The sequence below is a fragment of the Malaclemys terrapin genome, chromosome 13 (assembly GCF_027887155.1).
Source record: "Malaclemys terrapin pileata isolate rMalTer1 chromosome 13, rMalTer1.hap1, whole genome shotgun sequence".
Classification (NCBI taxonomy): domain Eukaryota; kingdom Metazoa; phylum Chordata; order Testudines; family Emydidae; genus Malaclemys; species Malaclemys terrapin.
This window is the reverse complement of record NC_071517.1, coordinates 37,278,251-37,299,688: the sequence shown is the minus strand read 5'-3', so window position 1 is coordinate 37,299,688 and position 21,438 is coordinate 37,278,251. Positions and strand designations below refer to the sequence as shown.

Genomic DNA, 21,438 nt, shown 5'->3' with positions numbered 1-21,438 from the left:
GTAAGCCAGACCCTTTCCCACAAATGGTTTCATCCGAAGCTGGAGGGATCTAAATATCTGCAGGTTTCCCTCCCTCATCTTTATTTTACTGCATTTCGGAATGTTGTATTGTTATGCCTGGGAGCTGTCAGGGAATGTCCATGGGAAAGTGAAGTGAAAATGAGCTTTCTTGGTTTGGAGATTTCCTGTGTTTTGTCTCCTTGTGAGAAGGGGAAATTGGAGGAGCTATTGCATTGTTTCTGATGATTGTTTGAGTTAAAAAAGAAGCCACTGGTGTACTTTGTTTTCCAATTCTTCAAAGGGAAACAGAGCTGATGCTGTGGCTACTAAGAAAGTTCTATTCAGTGGGCCAAAGCCCAGCAGCTATTGGTTTCTGTAGTGTAGTGGTTATCACGTTCACCTCACACGCGAAAGGTCCCTGGTTCGAAACCAGGCAGAAACAATGTCCTGCTTCTTTTTTTTTTCAGATTATTTGTGTTTTCTTTCATTCCAAGTCCCTTATCGAGCTTTCTTCCTCATTATTTTTTGCTTTCATGACACTTTAAGGTCTGACAGGAGGGATTACCCTGCATTTTGAAGGAATGAATAGACCATGATTTGGGAGATTGCCAGCTACTTAACAAATATGAGCCCTGAAGAATCCCAACCCTTGGTTCTGCAGATTTAGCTCCCGGCCAGCAGCTTTCCCCTCTTTCATTTCTTTGGAGCTAACTACAAACCACCTCATGTCCCCTTTTCAAGTCACAAACATCTATTTACTGATGATCACATTTCCCATCCTTTCCTGTCTAGGCAGGGTCGGGGTGTGAGGAATCAGAAAATAACAATTGGAAATTTCTAAGCCAGCCTTTTAACACACACCACCACTTTCCCCTTTTGAAATAACATCATCTCCTTTATCCTTTAAAAAACTCAACCTCTTGTTCTTCTTCAAATGAGGTTAACACAAACTCTGAGCTCTTCATTTCCTTGATATTTTTAGCACAGTAAATTGATATAAAAGAGAAACAGGAAACAAATTAAAACATTTTCCAGTATTATACGTCGAGGCCACGTCTTTTTTAGAAACAAAACATAGTTTATTGTCATCTTGTTTTCCTCTCCAACCAGTTATTGTAAATCATCACAAATTCAGTAAGGAGGGAGTCAAGGTTTCTTCCCCACTCTGAACTTTAGGGTACAGATGTGGGGGACCTGCATGAGAAACTCTAAGCTCAATTAACAGCTTAGATCTGGTCTGCCTGACACCACTCCCAAGCACTAATTCCCTTCCCTGGGTGCCTTGAGAGACTTCACCAATTTCCTGGTGAACACAAGGAAAAATTAACCATCCCCCCTCCTTTCTCCCACCAACTCCTGGTGGATCCAGATCCAACCCCTTGGATCTAAAAACAAGGAAAAAAATCAATCAGGTTATTAAAAAAGGCTTTTAATTAAAGAAAAGAAAGGTAAAAGAAAACCCTCTGGGAGAGATTAGCATACCAGCTACTCTTACAGACAATAGATTCCAAACACAGAGGATGTTCCCCTGGGCAAAAACTTAGTTACACACACACACAAAAAAACCCCAAATATCCAATTTGACTATTCCTCTAATTGCACAAGACAGGTTACAAAGAAATAAACATAAACCTACTTATTTCCTTCACTAATACTCTCTACTTAATAAGAGGCTGAATTCTGGAGCTTTCCCACCCGGATCCAAAGTGAAACTCAACAGACAAAGGGAACTTCCCTCCTTGCCTTTGAATCATCTTGCCCTCCCATTGGTTCCTCTGGTCAGGTGTCAGCTAGGCTAGGTGAACTTCTTAACCCTTTACAGGTAAAAGAGGCATTAACCCTTAGCTATCTGTTTCTGACAGAGGGGTTACAGAAATGTACAAGGGATGAATAAAATGTGGTTGGAATCTGAAGCCTGAAACAATCTCCATGAAAATGAAGAGCACTGGCGGGGGTGGGGGAGGGGGGAGATTTGAGAAAGAAGCAGTTATCTGAACTACGCAGTGCTGGACACTATGTAGAAAGAAATAGAGAAGCTACAGAGCACTGAAGGGGACAATCAGCTCCAGAAGGATTATTTTTTCCCCTCTCTTGGCTGGAGTAGAATAGAAGAGCAGGAAATCCTCTCTCAACTCTCACTCTCATAGGAAGATGGAAATGTCAATTTGTTTTTTCTTTATGTTCTACTAAAGCTCTGAGAAAGGAAGAGGCATTTCCTGCCTAAGATGGTAGAGAGGACAGAGAGTGGATTTCATTCTGGCCTGAGAATATAAGGAAAAGAGTGATATCTAAAAAACTGCAAAATCAAATGCCAAACAGGGCGCTTGAACCCACAACCTTGCAATTATTAGGCTTACTCTTTACCAAGTGAGCTAGTCAGGCTCTGTTTAAAAATGAGTCAAAGGCACAGACAGTGTAGAAGGAACCCTAAGGCAGTTTCTTTGTGAGATGAGGTTCCTTTTCTGACATTTCCCTTCTTTCCTGGTTTCTTCGCTCTCCAGCCAGGGAAATTAATTTCACAACAACAATTCTTAGTTTGTTCTTCACTTGCAATTTAAACAAATTCACATTTTTTTCCTGATTCCCCCTTCTTCTACATGATGTTGGGAAGGGCATTGAAGACCATATAAAAATCAAGGCTTCCCACTGACTAGTAGCAGAATGTGGGCATGTTTCCACTGTGCACCTCAAAGTCAAGGCTGCATGCCCTTTCACACAAATAGATGTGCAAATTATTTTTTTCCTTGCTAGCTAGCCTAACCAAAATTATAATGACAATAATAGACATTCAGGTTGACCCAAGATTAATATTTTTTCCAATTTTCTTGTTGAAACAAACCCAAAAAATCATTTTGGGTCAATCAAAATATTTCAGTAAATAAAATATTCATCCAAAAAACTTTCATCCCACTCTATATACCAGTCTTTGGAAGTAACCAAGCCGGAGAAACTGACCACTAGCCTCTTCCATTCCTGAGGTCTAGCTGCTGAAGTGTTCTAAGCATAGACGATGGGCCTTTCACCTGTTGGCCACTGGTTACTACCTTGCTCAGGTAGCTACTGATGAAAGGCAATGTGGTGTAGTGGCAGACCTACTTCTATCCCTCTGCCCAAATAGGGATGTTTGTTTCACATTGCATATAAAAATACAATAAATGCATTTTGTTGATACCTAAACCTGGGATCAAGATGAAACATTGTCAGTGAGAAAATCTGTACTGAGTTCTACAGAAGGAAGGTTTTCTCATCAGGTTCTAGCACACGCTAAAAGTTCCAAAGGTTCTTAGAGCTTCCAGACACATGGGCCAGAATTTTCAGAAGGTCTCATACCCACTACTAGAGCCAGATTTTCAGAAGAACTCAGCTCCCAGGTTTTCAGAAAGGCTCAACACACTGAGGGCTGAGCTATTTTGAAAACAAAAGGTGGTAGAGGTTGTGGATGCTGGTTGGTTGGCTGTCTGGCCCACGGTGCAGGAGTCTGAGGTTCACCATTACTTTCTCAGAATGCTAGCAACCATCTTTTATTCACTTGAAAAGTGAGCAGGGAGACTACATATAAAAATTAGCTGTGCATTAGAAGGTCTCTAGAAGTTGAAAGAGATGTGCCATCTCTGCCTTCCTGAAAAGTTCATAACAAGTTAAAGAAAAATAAGGTTGATAACTTCCTTGACTAGCAGTATCAGGGTCGCTGAGTGGTGTAGCACATCAGACTCATGGCTGTGTCTTTCCCTCATTTGGTGTTCTGGGCTCCATATAGACTGTGCGTTCAAATCCCCTGCCTGACACAAGCATTCCTTTCTACCTGAAGAAATGACCTTCTTTCAACATCTCTTGTAACATTACAACACCAGCTGCTTAGCATTTCTATGAGAGAAGTGGAGGGACTTCAAACATCTTCAAAAGCAGTGTGTTAAGGGTACCTAGTTGGGTAAATTCCAAGCCTGTTATCCAGAAGAGACTTGGCATGGCTTGAGGGGAGGCAGGCTTGACTGTTCAATATACAGATGGAGGGAGAAAAGGGCAGTACATGTAGAATGTAAGACTCAATCTATGGCTTGGTGCCCTACCTACTCTGGTTGTGTGTTCTGAGAGTTATCACACTGCTTTCCATGTAAGGCCAGGGAGGGATATTATAACCAAGTGTTCTGGCAAAACCTTTCCCCCTGCCTGGTCAATGAACCCTATGGTGAGAAACTTTCCTTGTATTTCACTGCATTTCGGTTTTTTGTATTGCTGGATGGGGCCTGAGGCACTGGAAGGAATTTGTCCATGGAAAACTCGGACATTGCTGTTCTCCAAAAAAAAAAAAAAAAAGGGCAAGTATTAATGGTTCTCAATTTTTTGTACTGGTGACCTCCTTTCACATAGCAAGCCTCTGAGTGCGACCCCCTCCCTTATAAATTAAGAACACTTTTAAAATATATTTAACATCATTATAAATGCTGGATGCAAAGTGACTGGACTTACCATGAGGCGAACTGAGGTGGCCACCTCAGGTGCCAGACTGTGTGTGTGTGTGGGGGGGCACCACTAGGAACCAGAGTGTAGAAAATTGTGTCTGCTGCTGGTACATATGTATTGTCTCTGCTCTAGATGCACAGAGATGGTGGAGTGCTGTGCTGGAGGAAGGAGGGCACAAGAGACATAACAGGCAGGCAGGAGAAAAGGTGAGGGGGTGTCATAACTATAAAGGGAAGGGTAACAGCTCTCCTGTGTACAGTACTATAAAATCCCTCCTGGCCAGAGACTCCAAAATCCTTTTCCCTGTAAAGGGTTAAGAAGCTCAGGTAACCTGGCTGACACCTGACCCAAAGGACCAATAAGGGGACAAGATACTTTCAAATCTTGGCGGGGGGGAGGTTTTTGTTTGTGCTCTTTGTTTTGGGGGTTGTTCGCTCTTGGGACTAAGAGGGACCAGACATCAATCCAGGCTCTCCACATCTTTCTGAACAAGTCTCTCATATTTCAAACTTGTAAGTAAAAAGCCAGGCAAGGCGTGTTAGTTTACCTTTGTTTTCTCAACTTGTAAATGTACCTTTTACTAGGGTGTTTACCTCTGTTTGCTGTAAGTTTGAACCTAAGGCTAGAGGGGGGTCCTCTGGGCTCTTTAAGTTTGATTACCCTGTAAAGTTAGTTATTTTCCATCCTGATTTTACAGAGACGATTTTTACCTTTTTCTGTAATTAAAAGCCTTCTTTTTAAGAACCTGATTGATTTTCCTTGTTTTAAGATCCAAGGGGTTTGGATCTGTATTCACCAGGGAATTGGTGAAGAGTCTCTCAAGGCTACCCAGGGAAGGGAATTAGCATCGAGAGTGGTGGCAGCAGACCAGATCTAAGCTGGTAGTTAAGCTTAGAATTTTTCATGCAGGCCCCCACATCTGTACCCTAAAGTTCAGAGTGGGGAAGCAACTTTGACAGGGGGAATAACAGAAAGCAGCAGGAGCTGCACTGAGAGAGAGGAGGAGCCTCTTATGTACCTCTCTAGCACCCCCAGGAGCCTGGACTGATTAACACCAGCTTCTCAGGGAGCTTCCTGTTTCCTGCTGCTTCCCTGAACCCACTTGAGGAGAACAGGCAGTCAACTGACGTAGTAGGAGCCAGCTAGACCCTTAAGATGCTGATATCTTTCCTCACTCAGGCCCTGCTACCAGCCTGCTTATTTGTCCCCTTCAATTGAGTGTTGAGAGCCACTATAGCTGGCACAGAACAGCAGTCATGAGTGAAAGAAGAAAACGCCCCTCTGGGGCAGCATTCGGAAAAAGAAAGAAAGCAAAGGAAGCTTTTCTATCTAAGCAGGAAGGCGCTCTCCTGAGATACATAGACACAAATGTTCCCGGTGAGCCTTCCGGCCCCAGTGAGGATGTGAGTGGTGAGGAGATGCCTGATCTTCCAGTTAGTCAGAGTGCAGGTGACCTGGCAGCTTCTGCAGCATCCATATCTCCATCTCAAATGGATGTAACCATGCACATTCCTGAAGAAAAGTGTATCTCAGAGAAGAGTGTGATGGAGGCGCAAGAAACAGCTGCTGCTGAGTTTAGTTCCTTAAGTCTAGATGATCCAGGACTGTGGACCCACTTGAGCAGTAGCCTGAGAGACTTCCTTGTACTGCATGGGCCACAGCAAGTGAAAAACTTCATGTTCCCCAAAGACAATGAAAATAGAAGTTTCCATCCAATTCATTACTGGCGTGAAATCCCCAATGGTGACAAAGTGGAGAGGCCATGGCTTATGTACTCAAACACCCAGAATGCTGCATATAGTTTTTGTTGCAAACTCTTCCAGTCTAATGTTCCAGCCACATTGGGTTCTATAGGAACAAAGGACTGGAAAAAGCTGGCTAGAAATCTGGCATGCTGTAAGGATGCTGGTTCTGGCGGGACCCAACTGAGAGTGCCAATTCAGGACAAATTGCTTAAAACAGGGCAGTTATAACCCAAGGCTGAGGTTTTTCCACCTCTAAGGCAAACCAAACCAGCCAGACAAAGAGGACTTTGGTTTTGCCCCACTGGCTAACCACAAGTCACACAAGCAATTCCCTTAGACACTCCAAACTGGGAGAAGCCAAAGCTGAGAAACCCTTTAGACAAAGTCAGAATGCTATCCGCTCACATCGAGGGGGAGCACAAGCCCTCCCTGGGTTTCTATGCCAAAATTATAATCAGCTGAGTGGTTTTACTGGAAAAGCCTCTAGGTAGGCAGAAGTAGAAGTGAAGAGGGTTGCGATGGGGTAAATGAAAGCAGAGGACTGTTCCTCCTGAGATTTCTTTGTCTTGCTCTTGGGATTCTAATGGAGGAACCTAAAGCGTAATTTGAGCTTGTTTCAATGTTTTTGGTTGGGCTCAGGTTGTGATACTGAGCACAGGGGTTCCTTCACTCTCTCTTCTTGTACCCTCTGTACTGGGGACTGGACCAGTTTCCGAAACAGCCTCGTGGAGCTGACCGAAAACAGCAATCTACATTCAGGTTCACCCTAGATTAATATTTTAATATAAATCTAGGGTGGGGAACTGTCTTGACTGCCCCCTGTTTGGGCGCTGAGAAGCTTTTTCTGAGAAACAGCACCTCCTCCTGGTGGGAGAATCCTAAATTCCACCCTCCCACACAGGTTTCTCTGAGCAGCTGCTAGATGAACCCCACTTCTCTGGTCTAGACGCCAGCATCTAACCAGCTTTGTAACAGGCCCTATTTGCTAGCTGCAGAGCGAAGGCACCAGGAAAGAAGGCAAATGTCAGAAAACGAATCTCAGCGTGCAAAGAAACTTCCTTAGGGCTCCTTCGGTACCCTCTGTGCCTTTGAGAAGCCTTCAGGCATCGCCCGACTAGCTCAGTCGGTAGAGCATGAGACTCTTAATCTCAGGGTCGTGGATTCAAGCCCCACGTTGCGCGTTTGATCTTGCAGTCTTAGATTATGGCTCTTTCCCTTATATTCTCAGGCCAGAATGGAATCCACTTTCTCTCCTCAGACCTTTAGTAGAAGATGAAGAGAAGACAAATTGACAATTCCATGGTCCTAGGAGAGTTGAGTCTCTTCTAGCGCAGGGAAGAGAGGGAAAAAATAAGGTGACAGAAGCTGATTGCCCCCCATCAGTGATCTGTAGCTTCTCTACTTCTTGCTACATCGTTGCCAGCACTCAGTAGTTGAGATAAATGCTCCTTTCTCAAATCCTCCACCAGCCCTCTTCATTGTGATGGAGATTGCTTGAGGCTGAAGATTCCAACCATATATTATTCATCCCTTGTACATTTCTGTAAGCGCATGGAGAGTAAAACAAGATAGCCATAAAACTATTATAACAACAACAAAAAAGATGTGGCCTCAATATATAATAATACTGGAAATTGTTTTAATATGTTTTCTGTTTCTCTTTTATATCAATTTACTGTGCTAAAACTATGAAGGGAACCGTAAGGAAATGAGGAGCTCAGAGCTTGTGTTAACATCTTTTGAAGAGGAAGGAAGTTAATCAGTTGGACAGAAAGTAGGTCTAGAAAGCCAAGCCCAACCCATCAAAAGCACTGTCCCTGGTGGTCTAGTGGTTAGGATTTGGCGCTTTCACCGCCACGGCCCGGGTTCAATTCCCGGTCAGGGAATGACACTTTTCAACAAAAAGCTTCCTTCCCTTCCTAACTTGCGATTCAACAGAAAAAAGGTAACTTCCCATGCTCCTTTAGAACGCTGGAAAACTGTTTGCAGTGCAGGTGAAAACCAAAACTTCACTCTACCTATGAATAAAATATGGACAGCTTCCCACTCTGCCCCTTAAAGCCCAGGCTCTATGGACTTTTAGACCAATACACTTGTGCAAACAATTGATTTTTTTCCTTGCTACCTAGCCTAACCCAAATTATAACAACATTGCAATTTGACCCAAGATCAATTCCCCGCCCCCATTTTCTTGGTGAAACAAAACAAAACAATCATTTTGGGTCCACCAAAATATTTCACCAAATATAATATTCACCCCCAAATCTTTCACCCAGCGCTATATACAAGTGTTTGGAAGTAACCACCCCGGAGACAGATGATTAAACTCTTCCATTCCTGAGATCTAGCTGCTGAAGGCTTCTGAGCATGGGCTATGGGCCTTTCACCTGTAGGCCAGTGGTTACCCTGTTGCTCAGGTGGCTACTGATGAAAGGCAATGTGGTTTAGTGGCAGGTCTATTTCTTTCTCCCTCTTCAAATGTCTAGAGAGGGGTGTTTGTTTGGCATTGCATCTAAACATAAAATCAAATTCTCTTGAAACCTAAACCTGGAATCAAGATGAAATATTGGGATTGTAGGTCAAGGAAGGAAGGTTTTTTCACCCTGTTCTAGTAAATGCTCAAAGTTGTGACGGTTCTTGGACCTTCCAGACACAATGGCCAGAATTTTCAGAAGGTCTCACACTCACCACTGGAGCCAGATTTTCAGAACTAGGCTCCCAGTTAGGCACTAAAATCTTTAGCCAGATTTTTAGAAGGGCTCAACACATTGTTCCTCACTCTCACTCATTTTGCTGATTTTCCTGCCTCAGTTTCCCTTAACCAAAATAAGCAAACAGAAAATAACAAAGCAGTAACCGCTTTGTCTGTTTTCCAGCCAGTACACTTAAAACTCACTTAAAATCATTACCAGTGTCTCAAAGCAATCAGCTGTGCACATATCCTGGTCGACTACACCACTGTGATGGTTTTGGTCACAGAGATCCCCTTGGGACTGTCACCTGATGTGCTGAAATTACCTCTGAGCCCGTTTTCCCTGCCAGCTTGGGACTCCAGAACCATGCCTTGTTGAGCCAGACACCCTAGCCTGCTGCAACACAGACCCAGGGTCTGGGCCACGCCCCCAAAGCTGCAGACTTTAACGCAAAACAGCTCAGCACCTGTCTCCAGCACCCAGACACTCAGCTCCCAATGGGATTCAAACCCCAAATAAATCCGTTGTACCCTGTATAAAGCTTATACAGGGTAAATTCGTCAATTGTCCCCCCTCGATATCACTGATAGAGAGATATGCACAGCTGTTTGCTCCCCCAGGTATTAACACTTACTCTGGGTTTATTAATAAAGAAAAGTGATTTTATTAAGTATAAAAAGGTAGGATTTAAGTGGTTTCGAGTAATAACAGACAGAACAAAGTAAGTCACAAAAGCAAAATAAAACAAAGCATGCAAGCCTAAGCCTAATATATTAAGAAACTGATCACAGGTAATATCTCACCCTCAGAGATGGTCCAATAAGCTTCTTTCACAGATTAGACTCCTTCCTAGTCTGAGCCCAAACCTTTCCCCTGGTACAGTCCTTGTTAGTTCCAGCAGACATCTTAGGTGCTAAGCAGGGGTTTTCTCATGACTGGCAGCCCCTTTGTCCTGTTTTGCCCCCTTTTATAGCTTTGGCACAAGGCGGGAATCTTTTGTCTCTCTGGGTCCCCGCCCTTCCTTCTAAATGGAAAAATACCAGATTTAAGATGGATTCCAGTATCATGTGACATGGTCACATGTCACTGTAAGACCCCCCTAGTCTCCATTCTTCCTGGGTTGGCCCACACGTACAAAGGACGGTTTGCAGGTAAATAAACCATTTACAACCAATTGTCTGGGTCAAGGGGAGTCATCAAGATTTTAAACCACCATTAGTGGCCCACGCTTTGCATAATTACAATAGGACCTCAAAGTTCTACTTCATAGTTCTAGCTTCAGGTACAAAAATGATACATGCATACAAATAGGAGGAATATATTCAGTAGCTTATAACCTTTGTTATGATACCTTACAAGAGACACGGGTAATGATTTTAAATGAGTTTTAAGTGTGCTGGCTGGAGAACAGACAAAGTGGTTACTTGTTTGTTATTTTTTGTTTTCTTATTTTGGTTAAGGGAAACAGAGGCAAGAAAATCAGCAAAATGAGTGAGGCCATGGGGGGCGGAGGTTAGCACTTTGCCTGCTTCCTGCCTGCACAGAGTTGACAAACTGGGAGAAGCCAAAGCTGAGAGACCCCTTAGACAAAGTCAGAATGCTATCCGCTGGGTTTCTATGCCAAAATTATAATCAGCTGAGTGGTTTTCCTGGACGAGCCTCTAGGTAGGCAGAAGAAGAAGTGAAGAGGGTTGCAATGGGGTAAATGAAAGCAGAGGACTGTTCCTCCTGAGATTTCTTTGTCTTGCTCTTGGGATTCTAATGGAGGAACCTAAAGCGTAATTTGAGCTTGTTTCAATGCTTTTGGTTGGGCTCATGTTGTGATACTGAGCACAGGGGTTCCTTCACTCTCTCTTCTTGTACCCTCTGTAATGGGGACTGGACCGGCTTCCGAAACAGCTTAGTGGAGCTGACCGAAAACAGCAATAAAGATTCAGGTTCACCCTAGATTAATATTTCCCCCTCAATTTTCTTGGTGAAACAAAACCAAAAACAAATCATTGTCATAAGAACTCAACTCCCATTCAGGCACCAAACTCTTTTGCAAGATTTCCAGAAGGGCTCAACATACTGAGTGCTGAGCTATTTTGGAGAAGAAGAAAAAAAAGCCGGATCCGATTGTGAGTGCTGGCTGCTTGACCATGTGGCTCACCGTGCGGGAGTCTGAGGTTCTTGTAAAGCTGAGTGTCTGTATTCTGCCTCTATCCTAGGGTCCATCTTTTATTCCCCTAATAAGCGAGCAGGGAGACTAGAACACCTCAGAAGTCCCAGGGTTCTAGGAAACCTGCAACTTTAGGTGAGGGTGATTGTGTCTAAAAACCAGCTGTGCTGTATAAAATATTTAAGAAAACTATGGTTGAGAGAGGGCTTTTTTTTCCAACAGCAGCAGGATGGCCAGGTGGTCTAAGGCACTAGACTCAAGGCTCTGTCTTTCCCACAATTGGGTGTTCTGGTCTCCCTCTGGAGATGTGGGTTCAAATCCCACTCCTACCATAACCTCTTTATGCTACCTGAAGAAATGGCCTTATTTCAATCTCTCTTGTAACATTTGAAGAGCACTTATTTAGTATTTTTGTTAGAGTAGCAGCAAGAGAAGTTACAGGGAATTTTACAGGGATTTTCAGAATCCATGCGTTCAAGGCACCTAGTTGGGTAAATTCCAGCTTATTCCCCAGGAGAAAGTTGGCATTGCTTGATGTTGGGCAGGTATGGATGTTAAACATACAGGTGGAGGAAGAGGGGAGCAGTACAGTAAACACTGATAAATGGAATGTAAGACTCTTAGTCTCAGGTTTTGGGCTTGAGTCCTAAACTGGGAGCTCTACCCACTCTGGTTTGGCTGCTTCATGAAGGTACAGAATTGACAACATAGGGAGCATAGATAGGAGGCAGCTAAAACCAAGAGCCCTGTTATATTGTGTCAACATCCTATCAGGAGCTCTCAAAGCCCCTCTCTCAGTTTGTATCTCAGAAATTCTATACGTTCAATGATGTATTTCCCTCAAAGAGCCGCTAGGTAGGCAGAAGAAGAGGAGGAGAGGATTGCGATAGAGGTAAATAAAGCAGCGAAGAATTGTTCCTCTTGGGGGGATTTTTTGTGTTTCTCTTTTGATCCTGATGGAGGAACCGGAAGCATAATTTGATTTTTTCAGTCTACTTCCTGTCCAACATATTAAGTTGCTCCATTGTCCATTCCCCTGAGGGGTTAAGAGCTGGAGTCCCTGTGCTCAGGGTCACAACCTTAGCCCAACCAAAGGCACTGAAACAAACTCAAATGATGCTTCAGGTTCCTCTCTCAGGATCACAAGAGCAACACAAAGAAAACTCAAGAGGAACAAGCCTCCGCTGCTTTCATTTACCCCAGCGCCACCCTCTCAGCAGCCTACCTGCACCCTCTTCCGGGAAGGACCCGCAGCTGATAGGAGATCTTGCATAGAAACTAAGGGAGGGGTGTTGCTCCCCCTCGCTGTGAGCTGATAGCATTCTGAATCCGTGTCATGGGGCTCTGAGCATTGCCGTGTTGTGAGTTCTCTGCCCTCAGGAAGCAGCCAAAGTGCTGAACCCCCCTGCTTCTCTCGGACCGCTGGGAACATGGTGTTTGCACAGGAGCTGCAAACCCTTCTTTCCTGTCTTTGTCTTCCTCGGCTACCCCTGCCCCTTCCCCAAAAATGGTTTCGTCAGATGCTGGAGGGACCTAAGGACCTGCAGGTTTCCCTCACCCACCTCCTAAGGCAAACAGTCATTGACTTCTCTGACATTCCTGGAGCTGCGCATCCTTGGAGGAGTTTTACCCCGTCCCCAGGGGGATCTGATTCCCTGTGAAAACATGTGTCTGGCGGCCGGTGGGGAACTGTCTTGTCTGCCCCCTGTTTGGGCGCTGAGAAGCGTTTTCTGAGAAACTGCACCTCCTCCTGGTGGGAGGATCCTAAATTCCACTCTCCCACACAGGTTTCTCTGACCTTTTGCATAACACATATTCCACTTATAAACATATTTCCATAAAACATATGGAGTGCAACGTCAGATGGTGTCCTAGGTACTCTGGTTTGGCTCCTTCCTGATGGCACAGAATTGACAACAAATGAGCCAGGATAGGAGGCATCTAAAACTGAGAGCCCTGTTCTATTATGTCAACATTCTATCAGGAGGTATCCTCTCTCAGTTTCTATCCCTGAAATATTATCAGCTCAATGATTTTTTTCCCTAGAAGAGTCTTGAGGTAGGCATAAGCAGCGGAGAGGATTGCGTTGGGGGTAAATAAAACAGAGAAGAATTGTTCCTCTTGGGATTTTTGTGTGTTTCCCTTGTGTTCCTGATGGAGGAATGGGAAGCATAATTCCATTTTTTTCAATGCCTCTGATTGGGTTCAGTTTGCGATTCTGAGCATAGGGGTTCCTTTACTCTCTGCTCTTGTTCTCACAGGGGAATGGAGACTGGACCAGTTCCCCAATTTGGACAGAAAGTGTCTGTATTCTGCCTCAGTTCTGGTGTCCATCTCTTATTCTCCTAATCAATCAGCCCAGGGACTAAAACACCATGGATCTCACAGGTTTCCCATGAACCTGCAAATTTGGCTCAGAGTGACAGTGTATACAAATCATCTGTGCTGTAGAAGTGCTCTGGGAGTTGAAAGAGTTGTGCCATCTTGGCCTGCTTGCACAGCCCATAACTTGTTAAAGAAAACTTAGGTGGCTAAGCCACTGTCTGGGCAGTTTCAGGGTGGGCGAGTGGATCAAACCCAGCATGATCCATGTTGGATCATCCCCACCTCTCTGCTTTAGACACTACAAGCCAACTCCAGCCTTAAATCCGGTATTAGCTTATAAAAAACATTCATTTTTCTTTCAAGAGCTTCTACTTTCATTCACAAACCGACCTAATGTGCCTAAAAGGCACATTTCTCTACCCCTCAATCCTTCTTTATTCAACCCCATAAGAATAGTAAGACGAAGAAGATCTCAGTTCATTCATTTAACTAGTACAATTTCCTTTTTGGCTATATTAATAGGAAAGATCTCTCAGTAGATTAATGTCACTGGTAGGTACGAAAAGAAACTGCACCATATGCTCCCTGAAGAAGCAGAGGAACAAATCTACACTGACACACCCCTAGAGCCCCGGCCAGGGGTATTCTGTCTGCTACCCAAGATCCATAAGCCTGGGAATCCTGGATGCCCCATCATCTCAGGCATTGGCACCCTGACAGCAGGATTGTCTGGGTAGGTGGAGTGTCTCCTCAGGCCCTATGCTAGCAGCACTCCCAGCTATCTTCGAGACACCACTGACTTCCTGAGGAAACTACAATCCATTGGTGATCTTCCAGAAAACACCATCCTAGCCACTATGGATTTAGAAGATCTCTACACCAACATTCCACACAAAGACGGACTACAAGCCGTCAGGAACAGTATCCCCGATAATGTCACAGCAAACCTGGTGGCTGAGCTTTGTGACTTTGTCCTCACCCACAACTATTTCATATTTGCGGATGATTTATTCCTTCAAGTCAGTGGCACTCCTACGGGTACCTACATGGCCCCACAGTTTGCCAACATTTTTATGGCTGACTTAGACCAATGCTTCCTCGGCTCTTGTCCCGTAGCACCCCTAATCTACTTGCGCTACATTGATGACATCTTCATCATCTGGACCCATGGGAAGGAGGCCCTTGAGGAATTCCATGAGGATTTCAACAATATCCACCACCCCGTCAACCTCAGCCTGGACCAGTCCACACAAGAGATCCACTTCCTGGACAGTGCAAATAAGCGATGGTCACATAAACACCACCCTGTACCGGAAACCTACTGACCGCTATACTTACCTACATGCCCCCAGCTTTCATCCAGAACACATCACACAATCCATTGTCTACAGCCAAGCCCTAAGACACAACCGCATTTGCTGCAATCCCTCAGACAGAGACACACCTACAGGATCTCTATCAAGCATTCTTAAAACTACAATACCCACCTGGGGAATTGAAGAAAGAGTTTGACAGAGCCAAAAGGGTACCCAGATGTCACCTACTACAGGACAGGCCCAACAAAGAAAGTAACAGAACGCCACTAACCATCACCTACAGTCCCCATTAAAACCTCTCCGGCTCATCATGAAGGATCTACAACCATCCTGAAGGACAATCTCTCACTCTCACAGACCTTGTGAGACAGGCCATCCTTGTTTACAGACAGCCCCCCAACCTGAAGCAAATACTCACCAGCAACTACACACCACACAACAAAAACACTAACCCAGGAACCAATCCCTGCAAGAAACCCCATTGCCAAGTCTGTCCGCATATCTATTCAAGGGACACTATCATAGGACATAACCACATCAGCCACACCATCAGTGGCTCTTCCACCTGTACATCTACCAATGTGATATATGCCATCATGTGTCAGCAATGCCCCTCTGCCATGTACGTTGGCCAAACCAGACAGTCTCTATGCAAAAGAATAAATGGACACAAATCAGACATCAAGAATTGTAACTTTCAAAAACCAGTAGGAAAGCATTTCAATCTTCCTGGACACTCAATAACAGACTTAAAAGTGGCCATTCTTCAACAAAAAAACTTCAAAAGCAGACTTCAACGAGAAACTGCAGAACTGGAATTAATCTGAAAGTTTGACACCATCAGATTAGGCCTGAATAAAGACTGGGAGTGGCTGGGTCACTACAAAAAATAACTTTTCCTCCCTTGATATTCACACCTTCTTGTCAATTGTTGGGAATGGGCCACTTCCAGCATGATTGAATTGGCCTCGTTAGCACTGATCCCCCACTTGGTAAGGTGATTCCCATCTTTTCATGTGCTGTATATTTATACCTGCTTACTGTATTTTTCACTCCATGCATTTGATGAAGTGGGTTATAGCCCAAAAACGCTTATGCCCAAACAAATTTGTTAGTCTCAAAGGTGCCACAAGGACTCCTCATTGGTTAAGTCTGGACAAGTAATTTCTGATATAACTATTGTGAATATGTTTATAGTAAATGAGGGAGGCAGAAGCTAACTAAACTAACTATTGTGGGTATGTTAATAATAAATAAAGTAGGCAGGAACCCGCTGAACTGGGAAGATTACCTTAGACAATGTGCAGAGTGATTGGCGTGAACAAAATTTCCGAAGATCTTGGTCCTTATAGATGTTAATAGCTAGGAAAGATGTATATTAACTGTGTAGTGTGTGATATGAATTGGAATTGTGGTATCACCTTGTACCTAAGCCCCCTGCATCTGGGCCTGGCCAGCATGGGCAAAGAGCTGTTACATGCCTAATAAAAAAACCTTAGTGATGAGCTGGAGTTGAAATGAGGTGGGGTTTTTGGATCCCAGAGAACTGGATAAAGCGTTCTCCCAGAAATGAATGAGGTGTTCTAGATGAGCCAAGTGGAAAGGTCTTGGAGGGAATCCCAACAATGATGTCAAAGTCTCCCAACACAATGAAGTCTTCTGAATGTCATCACCATGTCAGACACAAATTAGAATCTTCCTCAACTTCTCCAACAAGGCTTTGATAGCTTGGGGTTGACAGATTAGCAGGTTGAATAGGAAAATCTTGAAAAAACTCCAGTTGACTTCAGTGAGGGTGTAACAATGGCCATTTTTCTACTTTTCATCTGAAAAATTTCCATCACATTCTCAGTCATGTCTGTAGGGGGTGAAGTCTTTCAGGTACAAGTCATTACCAAAACGTGGTAGACTGGGGCAATTCGCTCACTTCTTTGCCACACTGATGCTCTGAGTTGCTTTGGTTCTGTTCATAAATACTATACCCCCTGCAAAATTGCATCTAATTTGCTAAATCTGTTTTAACCCTTCATGGTCTAATATATATATAGAGAGAGATATACCTATCTCATAGAACTGGAAGGGACCCTGAAAAGTCATCAAGTCCAGCCCTCTGCCTTCACTAGCAGGACCATGTACTGATTTTGCCCCAGATCCCTAAGTACCCCCCTCAAGGATTGAACTCATAATCCTAAATTTAGCAAGCCAACGCTCAAGCCACTGAGCAATCCCTGCCCCCAACTAATAATTAATCACAGTGAACCAAATCAGAATCATGGTGGACCAATTCAATGGTTTTAGTATAAATAAATAAATAAATAAATAAACCCAGCAACAATATTTGCTAACTCTGGTTTAATTTTTTTAGGTTGGGATACTCAAATATATTGAATGGAAGTTGAATGCCTAACTCCCTTAGGATTTCTGCTTTATTTATTTATTTTCCCAGCAGCTCCTGCTTGCACAATAATGCTTGACTTTGTTCTCTGTAGGGAACTTTTGGCTTGTTATGAACAGACGAGTAACCCTTATGTGGTTCAGAGATTCTGCCCCAGAGGAGCCATCAAGAGAATGAAAATTGGTTTCCCCCTGTGATTCAGACTGCAAATGATAAAAAGGTTCATTTGTTCCACAGATTCAGCACACCATCCAGAAGTTTATTCAATAGGAGCTTGCTTCTCTCTTCTATTCTGAATAGACAGATATTCCTGCTATTTCTCTTCAGCGCCCGTTGACTCCAGTCACTGTTATTGTTTCCATTACAAGGAGGACCAAAGTGGCCCTTGGCTGAGCTTTGAGGGAACAGCATGAGAGAGTCACCAAGGGTAGGATTTTCAAACTCCCTCAGACTCCTTTTGAAAAGCTCCTGACTTCAGAAATGCAAGTAGCCCTAACAGCCAATGCTTCGGAAACTTGTGTATTACCCCGAAAATTAAGGTAGGCTTCTAGACTAGGAGTTTCAAAACACAGCATGTTTAAGAAGGTGGCAAAGGTTTCATAGATTCATGAATTTCAAGGCCAGAAGGGACCATTATTATGATCTAGTCTGACATTCTGTATAACTAGGCTTGAAAAAAATTCAAATTTTGGTTTATTTAAAATATATTTTTGATGGATAATATCAACGTTTATTTGTAAACATTTTTATCAATGTAAATTTTCACAGCTGTGGGAAATTTATGCGGGGCGGGGAGGTCAGACAATAATTATGTAATGACAGTGGACATTGAGATTCGAAAAGTTTAAGCTTTATAACCCTTAAAACACAAATTGTCAATGTCACACGTCAAAATATATGAAGTAAATAGCCTTAAATTAAACTCTAATGAGTTCTCAAGCAACATTTTTCTTATGTTGTCGAGCTATACATTTCTATTATCAACAGAAATATGTTTTCATTCTTTTGTGTGTATGATGAAATTGACATTTACTGATAAAAAGCTGATACCTCCAAGCCCACTTATGCAGCATTCATTACAACTCATTTTATACACATTAAGGTGGGACTCTAATAAGTGCTCCAGCAACATTTTTCTAACTTTGCCTATGTCTACATTTCTATTATCAATGGAAATATTTTTCCATTGGTTTGTGTGTGTACATTGAAATTGATGTTCATTGACATTTACTGATAAAAAAACAAATGCTTCAAAGTATATGTATAACATATGCCAAAGAATCCCACCAAATGATTCCTGCATAACTTGTTTGTGAGATATAGCAGATAGCAATGCAGTTTTTTAAAAAACAGGCTAATTTAGTGGCTAGAACGACCAGCTAGGACTCAAGGGATCTACACTTTACCCCAGCTCAGCAGAAATCCTAAGGGAGTTAGGCATTCAACTTCCATTCAATATATTTGAGTATCCCAGCCTAAAAAAATTAAACCAGAGTTAGCAAATATTGTTGCTGGGTTTATTTATTTATTTATACTAAAACCATTGAATTGGTCCACCATGATTCTGATTTGGTTCACTGTGATTAATTATTAGTTGGGAGCAGGGATTGCTCAGTGACTTGAGCGTTGGCTTGCTAAATTTAGGATTATGAGTTCAATCCTTGAGGGGGGTACTTAGGGATCTGGGGCAAAATCAGTACGTGGCCCTGCTAGTGAAGGCAGAGGGCAGGACTTGATGACTTTTCAGCGTCCCTTCCACTTCTATGAGATAGGTAATCTCTCTCTATATATATATTAGACCATGAAGGGTTAAAACAGATTTAGCAAATTAGATGCAATTTTGCAGGGGGTAATAGTATTTATGAACAGAACCAAAGCAACTCAGAGCATCAGTGGCAAAGAAGTGAGTGAATTGCCCCAGTCTACCACGTTTTGGTAATGATTTGTACCTGAAAGACTTCACCCCCTACAGACATGACTGAGAATGTGATGGAAATTTTTCAGATGAAAAGTAGAAAAATGGCCATTGTTACACCCTCACTGAAGTCAACTGAAGTTTTTTCAAGATTTTCCTATTCAACCTGCTAATCTGTCAAGCTATCAAAGCTATCAAAGCCTTGTTGGAGAAGTTGAGGAAGATTCTAATATGTGTCCGACATGGTGATGACATTCAGAAGACTTCATTGTGTTGGGAGACTTTGACATCATTGTTGGGATTCCCTCCAAGACCTTTCCACTTGGCTCATCTAGAATACCTCATTCATTTCTGGGAGTGGGAGTGGTGGGTAATAGAAATAAAGTATTAATAATAATAATAATAATAATAAAACAGGAGTGTTAAACATTTCCCCCCTAAAAATCTCACAAAAGGGACAATGAAAACCAATGGGAAGTAAACTTTGAACAATATTTGATTTTTTTTTATGTTGGTTCAATTAAATTATCTGGATTGTTCTTGGCAAACTGGGCTAATAAAGGGAGAACAATAAGAGTTTGAAAATCACCACACTAAAATTTTCACTGGAGTCTCTCCTGTTTCTTTCAGGACCCCTTTTGCCAAAAATCGCAAACACTCTGATATCTGTGCTTTGCTGGAATGACTATTTTCCATGCTGCTATTGCCCCAGTATTAGATATGCATAGTGTTTATCTGTAAAGAGTTCTTCACCTTTTAGGAACTGCTGAAAATAAATTCATCAAGAACCATGGTCAGGTTTAATGAGTGAGAGTAAGGCACTTTGGAGTCCCACTTCAACATGGGATGGAAGATGCTTTTGCAACTGCAAAGTAGTATGATTAATATGTCTACTTTTATACATTACTCTTATAACTGCACTGATAGAAAATCTAATCTAATCTAATCTATCTATCTATCTATCTCAGCTTCACAAAGAAATGAAAAATCAGTAATTATTTTGCCTCTTTTTACTATACAATTATATCAGGTTACAGAATGTACCTATGGCTGCAGAAAGAAAACACTCTACCACAAAATGTCTGACTCCAATCCAGTGCATTGCATCAGGACCATGTTCTGCAACATAGAGGGGCGTGGAACCTTAAACTGCTTTCACTTTCTGCTGCTTTGTCCTCTTCCTCCTGCAGGGATGGAGAACCAGACAGAGGTGAGTGAGTTCATTTTCCTGGGCCTCACCAATGTGGGGGGGTCTACAGTGCTATCTCTTTGCCCTCTTCCTGCTGCTCTACATGGCCAGCATTTTGGGGAATGGAGCCATTGTGGCGGTGGTACTGGCTGAGCCCCGGCTTCACACCCCCATGTACTTCTTCCTGGGAAATCTCTCCAGCCTAGACATCTTCTACTCCACAGTCACTGTGCCCAAGATGTTGGCCGGCTTCCTCTGGGGGCACCAGACCATCTCCTTCACCAGCTGCCTGGCACAGCTCCATTTCTTCCATTTCCTGGGCAGCAGTGAGGCCATGCTGCTGGCTGTCATGGCCTATGACCGCTACGTGGCCATCTGCTACCCACTGCGCTACACACTGGTCATGAGCCCACAGGCCTGCCTGCTGCTGGCAGGAGTCACCTGGGCCAATGGCTTCCTGCACGCCCTGATGCACACGATCATGACCTCCCAGCTGCACTTCTGTGGCCCCAACCGTATCCACCACTTCTTCTGTGACATCAAGCCCCTGCTGAGCCTGGCCTGCAGCAGCACCCACCTCAACTTGAGCCTCCTCCACATCGTCACTGGGATTGTCAGTGTGAGTCCGTTCATCATCACGCTCCTCTCCTACCTCTACATCATCTCCTTCCTCTTCCTGAAGGTCCGGTCACAGGAAAGCAGGAGAAAGGCCTTCTCCACTTGCACCTCCCACCTCACCGTGATAGCACTGTACTATGGGACAGTGATCTTCGCCTACATGCGTCCTTCTTCAGGAAGCTCCAAGGGAGAAGAGATGATCATCACCCTAGTGTACAGTGTCATCACCCCAGCTCTGAATCCCCTCATCTACACCCTGCGGAACAGTGAGGTGAAATACGCCACTAGGAAATTCATCACTAGAAAACTCTTCCCTGAAAGGAATTGAATAAAATGACTGCTTCTTGTTTTGAAGTGAAAAGGAGAGATGTTGACCAAGGGAATTATAATGTAGGGGATCTATCTTCAATATCCCCTGGAAAAAATAGACTGTAGGAGACATTCTTGCAGTGACCAAGATGGGGATGGAAAAATGTCCTCCCGGGATTTCTTCATCTCTAATTGTTATGGGGGAAAATGTTTGGAGATTAATTTTAAATATTATTCCCAAACAAAATTGGTATAAAGGTTTATAATACATATGATTAATTGAAGTTAAACTACTTTGCAGAGATATTGCA

The 21,438-nt window shown here is 43.3% G+C and overlaps 3 non-coding genes and 1 pseudogene across 3 annotated transcripts; all 4 read left to right on the top strand.

The window, feature by feature from the left end:
* Positions 1-369: 369 nt before the first annotated feature.
* On the top strand, positions 370-442 carry TRNAV-CAC (transfer RNA valine (anticodon CAC)). The gene has a single exon. It is a non-coding gene; the product is annotated as a tRNA-Val (tRNA).
* A 6,872-nt stretch (positions 443-7,314) lies between these two features.
* Positions 7,315-7,387, top strand: TRNAK-CUU (transfer RNA lysine (anticodon CUU)). The gene has a single exon. It is a non-coding gene; the product is annotated as a tRNA-Lys (tRNA).
* Positions 7,388-8,020: 633 nt separating this feature from the next.
* On the top strand, positions 8,021-8,092 carry TRNAE-UUC (transfer RNA glutamic acid (anticodon UUC)). Its single transcript has one exon. It is a non-coding gene; the product is annotated as a tRNA-Glu (tRNA).
* A 12,051-nt stretch (positions 8,093-20,143) lies between these two features.
* LOC128848392 (olfactory receptor 12D1-like) lies at positions 20,144-21,146 on the top strand (annotated as a pseudogene).
* Positions 21,147-21,438: the final 292 nt, after the last annotated feature.